The sequence below is a fragment of the Mus musculus genome, chromosome X (genome assembly GCF_000001635.26).
Source record: "Mus musculus strain C57BL/6J chromosome X, GRCm38.p6 C57BL/6J".
NCBI classification, from domain to species: Eukaryota; Metazoa; Chordata; class Mammalia; order Rodentia; family Muridae; genus Mus; species Mus musculus.
In genome coordinates, this window is record NC_000086.7 from 26,906,107 (window position 1) to 26,912,716 (window position 6,610).

Consider the following 6,610-nt stretch of genomic DNA (forward strand, 5'->3'; position numbering starts at 1 on the left):
AGATAGATAAACCCTTAGATATACTCGCTAGAGGGCACAGGGACAAAATCCTAATTAACAGAATCAGAAATGAAAAGAGAAACATAACAACAGATCCTGAAGAAATCCAAAACACCATCAGATCCTTCTACAAATGGCTATACTCAACAAAACTGGAAAACCTGGACGAAATGGACAAATTTCTGGACAGATACCAGGTACCAAATTTGAATCAGGATCAAGTTGACCATCTAAACAGTCCCATATCCCCTAAAGAAATAGAAGCAGTTATTAATAGTCTCCCAGCCAAAAAAAAAGCCCAGGACCAGACGGGTTTAATGCAGACTTCTATCAGACCTTCAAAGAAGACCTAATTCCAGTTCTTCACAAACTATTCCACAAAATAGAAACGGAAGGTACTCTACCCAACTCATTCTATGAAGCCACAATTACTCTGATACCTAAACCAAAAAAAGAACCAACAAAGATAAAGAATTTCAGACCAATTTCCCTTATGAATATCGATGCAAAAATCCTCAATAAAGTTCTTGCTAACCGAATCCAAGAACACATCAAAACAATCATCCATCCTGACCAAGTAGGTTTCAACCCAGGGAAGCAGGGATGGTTTAATATACAGAAATCCATCAATGTAATCCAGTATATAAACAAACTCAAAGACAAGAACCACATGATCATCTCCTTAGATGCTGAGAAAGCATTTGACAAAATACAACATCCATTCATGTTAAAAGTCTTAGAAAGATCAGGAATTCAAGGACCATACCTAAACATGTTAAAAGCAATCTACAGGAAACCAATAACCAAAATCAAAGTAAATGGTGAGAAGCTGGAAACAATCCCACTAAAATCATGGACTAGACAAGGCTGTCCACTCTCGCCCTACCTATTCAACATTGTACTTGAAGTCCTAACCAGAGCAATTAGACAATAAAAGGAGATCACGTGGATACAAATTGGAAAGGAAGAAGTCAAAATATCACTTTTTGCAGATGATATGATATAATATATAAGTGACCCTAAAAATTCCACCAGAGAACTCCTAAGCCTGAAAAACAGCTTCAATGAAGTAGCTGGATATAAAATTAACTCAATTAGGTCAATGGACTTTCTGTACACAAGGATAAACAGGCTGAGAAAGAAATTAGGGAAACATCACCCTTCTCAATACTCACAAATAATATAAAATACCTTGGCGTGACTCTAACTAATGAAGTGAAAGATCTGTATGATAAGAACTTCAAGTCTCTAAAGAAAGAAATTAAAGAAGATCTCAGAAGATGGAGAGATCTCCCATGCTCATGGATTGGCAGGATCAACATTGTAAAAATGGCTATCTTGCCAAAAGCAATCTACAGATTCAATGCATTCCCCATCAAAATTCCAACTCAATTCTTCAACGAATTAGAAAGGGCAATCGGCAAATTCATCTGGAATAACAAAAAACCAAGGATAGCAAAAACGCTACTCAAGGATAAAAGAACCTCTGGTGGAATCACCAGGCCGGACCTAAAACTGTACTACAGAGCAATTGTGATCAAAACTGCATGGTACAGGTATAGTGACAGACAAGTAGACCAATAAAACAGAATTGAAGACCCAAAAATGAACCCACACAGCTATGGTCACTTGATCTTTGACAAGGGAGCTAAAACCATCCAGTGGAAAAAAGACAACATTTTCAACAAATGGTGCTGGCACAACTGGCAGTTTTCATGTAGAAGAATGCGAATTGATCTATTTCTATCTCCTTGTACTAAGGTCAAATCTAAGTGGATTAAGGAACTCCACATAAAACTAGAGACACTGAAACTTATAGAGGAGAAAGTAGGGAAAAGCCTTGAAGATATGGGTACAGGGGAAAAATTCCTGAATAGAACAGCAATGGCTTGTGCTGTAAGATCAAGAATCGATAAATGGGACCTCATAAAATTGCAAAGCTTCTGCAAAGCAAAAGACACCATCAATAAGACAAAAAGGCCACCAACTGATTGGGAAAGGATCTTTACCTATCCCAAATCAGATAGGGGACTAATATCCAATATATATAAAGAACTCAAGAAGGTGGACTCCAGAAAATCAAATAACCCCATTTAAAAATGGGGCTCAGATCTGAACAAAGAATTCTCACCTGAGGAATACCGAATGGCAGAGAAGCACCTGAAAAAATGTTCAACAACCTTAATCATCCGGGAAATGCAAATCAAAACAACACTGAGATTCCACTTCACTCCAGTCAGAATGTCTGAGATCAAAAACTCAGGTGACAGCATATACTGGTGAGGATGTGGAGAAAGGGAACACTCCTCCATTGTTGGTGGGATTGCAAACTTGTACAACCACTCTGGAAATCAATCTGGCGGTTCCTCAGAAAATTGGACATAGTACTACAGGAGGATCCCGCAATACCTCTCCTGGGCATATATCCAGAAGATTTCCCAGCCGGTAAGAAGAACACATGCTCCACTATGTACATAGCAGCCTTATTTATAATAGCCAGAAGCTGGAAAGAACCCAGATGCCCCTCAACAGAGGAATGTATACAGAAAATGTGGTACATTTACACAATGGAATACTACTCAGCTATTTAAAAAATGAATTTATGAAATTCCTAGGCAAATGGATGGACCTAGAGGGTATCATCCTGTGTGAAGTAACCCAATCACAAAGGAACTCGCACAATATGTACTCACTGATAAGTGGATATTAGACCAGAAACTTAGGATACCCAAGATATAATATAAAACTTGCCAAACGCATGAAATTCAAGAAGAATGAAGACCAAAGTGTGGACACTTTACCCTTTCTTAGAAATGGGAACAAAACACCCATAGAAGGAATTACAGAGACAAAATTTGGAGCTGTGACGAAAGGATGGACCATCTAGTGATTACCATATGCAGGGATCCATCCCATAATCAGCTTCCAAATGCTGACACCATTGCATACACTATCAAGATTTCGCTGAAAGGACCCAGATATAGCTCTCTCTTGTGAGACTATGTCGGGGCCTAGCAAATACAGAAGTGGATGATCACAGTCAGCTATTGGATGGGACAGATGGCCCCTAATGGAGGAGCTAGAGAAATTACCCAAGGAGCTAAAGGGAACTGCAACCCTATAGCTGGAACAACAATATGAACTAACCAGTACCCGGGAGCTCTTGTCTTTAGCTGCATATGTATCAAAAGATGGCCTAGTCGGCCATCACTGCAATGAGAGGCCCATTGGACTTGCAAACTTTATATGCCCCAGTACAGGGGAACGCCAGGGCCAAAAAGGGGGAGTGGGTGGGTAGGGGATTGGGGTGGTGGGTATGGGGTAACTTTGGGATAGCATTGAAAATGTAAACGAGGAAAATACCTAATTTAAAAAAAAAAGAATCCTACTAACAGAAATCAAGACCACTCACCATCATCAGAACGCAGCACTCCCACCCCACCTGGTCCTGGGCACCCAAACACAACTGAAAAGCTAGACCCAGATTTAAAAGCGTATCTCATGATGATGGTAGAGGACATCAAGAAGGACTTTAATAACTCACTTAAAGAAATACAGGAGAGCACTGCTAAAGAGTTACAAGTCCTAAAGAAAAACAGGAAAACACAAACAAACAGGTAGAAGTCCTTATAGAAAAACAGGAAAACACATCCAAAAAGGTGATGGAAATGAACAAAACCATACTAGACCTAAAAAGGGAGGTAGACACAATAAAGAAAACCCAAAGTGAGGCAACGTTGGAGATAGAAACCCTAGGAAAGAAATCTGAAACCATAGATGTGAGCATCAGCAACAGAATACAAGAGATGGAAGAGAGAAACTCAGGTGCAGAAGATTCCTTAGAGAACATCGGCACAACAATCAAAGAATATACAAAATGCAAAAGGATCCTAACTCAAATTCCCAGGAAATACAGGACAAAATGAGAAGACCAAAACTATGGATAATAGGAATTGATGAGAACGAAGATTTTCAACTTAAAGGGCCAGCAAATATCTTCAACAAAATCATAGAAGAAAACTTCCCAAACCTATAGAAAGAGATGCCCATGATCATACAAGAAGCCTACAGAACTCCAAATAGACTGGACCAGAAAAGAAATTCCTTCCGACACATAATAATCAGAAAAACAAATGCACTAAATAAAGATAGAATATTAAAAGCAGTAAGGGAGAAAGGTCAAGTAACACATAAATTCAGGCCTATCAGAATTATTTCTTTTTTAAAATTAGGTATTTCTTCATTTACATTTCAAATGCTATCCCCAAAACCCCCTAGACCCTCCCCCTACTCCCCTACCCACCTACTCCAACTTCTTGGCCCTGGCGTTCCCCCATACTGAAACATACAATGTTTGCAAGATGTTGAATCTGCATGAATAAATAAAATACTAATACTAAAAAAAGAATGAATCTAAAAATCAAACTTCTATATGTTTGCTGAACATGAAAATAGAAGGCATTCTTGATTACTTATGTTTGAAGAAATATGTGAAGCATTCTTAAGCATTAGGTAAGGTTAGGTGTCATTTATCTGAAGGCCAATCACAATGAAATGATGTTTTGATGACTTGATGAGAATACAAAAATCCATGTCTCAAACTAATATTTATAGATTTTGTCAGTTGCATTTAATGTGTTAGTGTTATGAAATATAACATGGCAAGGGAGTACCTTTGGTGGGCTCATGCAAGGTGTGCCCCTGAGAAATTATACCATGCAACAGACCTGGTATAAAATGGATTTATTGGGGGAGGGGAGAAGAGTGAGGAAATGGGGAAGGGATAGAGGCAGACAGACAGAAGAAGCAAAGTCATTAGGTCAGAAAAAGTAGGGCAGAGAACAGATAGAGGGGAAGCTGAGAACAAAAACAGAGACAGAGAGCTCAGAAACAAGAACAATGGGAACAGAGAGAAGGGGCTGGGCCTGGAACAGTGAGATGGGGCTAATCAGTTCTTTTATCCTGCCTCACAGTTAGCAGTTTAGTTTGTTTCAAGAAACAAATATACTTACTGTCAATGAATTTTGTAAGTGAACAGGAAATATTTTCATCTCTCAGAGCTGACAGTGTTAATTTTATAGTGTTTATAGGAGATTTTTTTGGGACTATTTTCTTAAGAACAGTGTAAGCCAGGTATCTTGTCACATTCCTGTATAGCACCTACATGGAATGCTGAACCAAAACATTCTAGACCTTACTAGACATACAAAAAATACTAAGTGCCTATCTCAAAAATAAAATAAATGAAATAAAACCAAACCAATGTGCCTTCTATATTTGTATCTTTTACCTTCGGGAACTAATAAGATAATGAATCAAAAATAAATTTCAATTATCCTTATGAATAAAAATAATTAGAAATGTTAAGAAGGTTAAAAAAATCACTACAGGGACGGAGGAGGGGTCCTGGGTGGGAAAGCAGACAAGGAGAAGAGGAGAGGAACATGATCAGGTATTGTGGGGGTGGGGAAAAGGACTGAAGAGCTGAGGACCAGCAAAAAGAATGGAAACAGGCATCTTTGATATGTAGGAGGTTAGAAAACCCTCTAGAATATACCACAGACGTGGGAGGTGTGAGACTCTCAGGACTCAAAGGGAGGGACCTTAGATGAAATGCCCTGCAGTGGGGAGAGGTAACTTGTAGAGTACTCCTCCAGTGGAGAGAGAGGACATCAAGTGGAAAGATGGGGTTGCCATCCCACAGTCAAAAAAGCTCTAACCCAGAATTGTTTCTGTCTGAAAGAACTACTGGAAAAAAATGGAGAAAAGCCTAAGGAAAAGGAGATCCAGTGACAGGCGCAAATTGGGATCCAGCTCAATAAGAGGCATCAAGGCCTGACACTATTACTGATGCTATGGTGTGCTCACAAAAATGGACCTATCATGACTGCCCTCTTAAAGACCCAACCAGCAGGTGAAAGAGTCAGATGCAGAAATTTACATGCAACCAATGGACAGAAGCTGGGAACCCCTGTGGTTGAATTAGGGAAAAGCTAGAAGAAGCTGAGGAAGAGGAGTTGAAGGAGGAGGACCAACAGTCTCAAATAACCTGGAACTCCCAGGATCTCTCAGACACTGAGCCACCAACCAGGCAGCATACACCAGCTGATATGAAGCCCCCAATACATATACAGCAGAGGACTGCCAGGTCTGGACTCAGAGAAGGTGCATTTAACTCTCAAGAGACTTGAGGCCACAGGGAGTAGGGAGGTCTGGTGGGGTGGGGGTAGGATGGTGGGGATATCCTCTTAGAGATGAGGAGTGGGGGTGTGGGAGCATGAGGCAAGGAGGTATGGGATGTGAAACAATCAGAGGGTGGACAAGGAGGGGGATAAAGTCTGGACTTTAAAAAAAGATTAAGGAATAAATTTTAAATAATTCACTACATTAGTGTGTGAAATTTCGGTACAAAGGACTATTTGCCACTCACTTATTCATTTAGATTTTGTTTGGAAGTTAATATAAAGAGGCTCTTACACTTAAACAAGAAAATGATTAAAGATGTTTAAAAATAAAGGAGTTCTATTTTGACTCTGAAGGTATACCTCCTAGTTAACTTTGTAATCACTTCACGGGGGTTAACTTCCTTCTTAGAATCATCAGAATTACA